Below are 881 nucleotides of genomic sequence, written 5' to 3'. Positions count from 1 at the left end.
ATGTTTTCTCAACCGGCGCGCCTCGGAACCCATTTGAGTGTTATGTTCTGATTGGCTAATGGGTGATTCTACTCAATGCTCATTGGTTATATTTTTCACATGTGAAGAACGCTATACGCAAACCTGATTGGACGTATCGGTTTTTTCACTGGTGAAATATAAGGAAGAGAGAATTCTATTTGGAAGGTTTATTACATGAAATTCGCCCCATATATATAATAGAAGAATTTTCAACACTACTCCTATTGAAGTCGGTGAATGATGGTTAAACCTTCCAAACCTCCCTTAAACGAAACACTTACATGGGTAAACATATGGTTTATATCTATAAGTGGCCAGAAAACAAAATAAAATGTTTTAGAAGAAATAAATTTCATGAGCGCAAAAGTTGGGAGCAAAGAACAACTGTACAGCACCATGGGGTCAAAAACAACAAATAATAGTCTGGATAATTATTCACCCTGTCTAAGTTTTTGACCATTGGAAAAGGTTTGGGGAGTCTAACCGCAAACTGAACAAGAGGAAGAGGCAGAGTCTTATCAGCGCCAGAAACTATTCAATCCCAGTTTGTTACACAACAAGAGACAAACTAAGTAGTTCCCACAGATGTTGGAAAGGCGGGAAACATGACAGTCGTTGAGGGAATAAGAGGCAGGTAACATGAATCGTGAAAAGCACCCTCTCGCGTCAGTGTACTGGAACAACCCCACCCAGTCTAGTTTTTTGGGAAAGTCATTTAGTTTTGGTAGCGGTTTCGTGCGCGTGATTTTTATGTGATTTGTTAGCCAATGAGATGGCATAAGGCTTGCTCAGAAAGTTTTTTGCAAGTTGTGCACGGTTGTTGAATCCCTTTTAAGCTGAGTGTTTAGTCCGTCTTGGAG

This window comes from Montipora capricornis, chromosome 10 (assembly GCF_036669925.1).
Source record: "Montipora capricornis isolate CH-2021 chromosome 10, ASM3666992v2, whole genome shotgun sequence".
NCBI lineage: Eukaryota > Metazoa > Cnidaria > Anthozoa > Scleractinia > Acroporidae > Montipora > Montipora capricornis.
The sequence above is the reverse complement of the archived record's forward strand: the minus strand, read 5'-3'. Positions refer to the sequence as shown.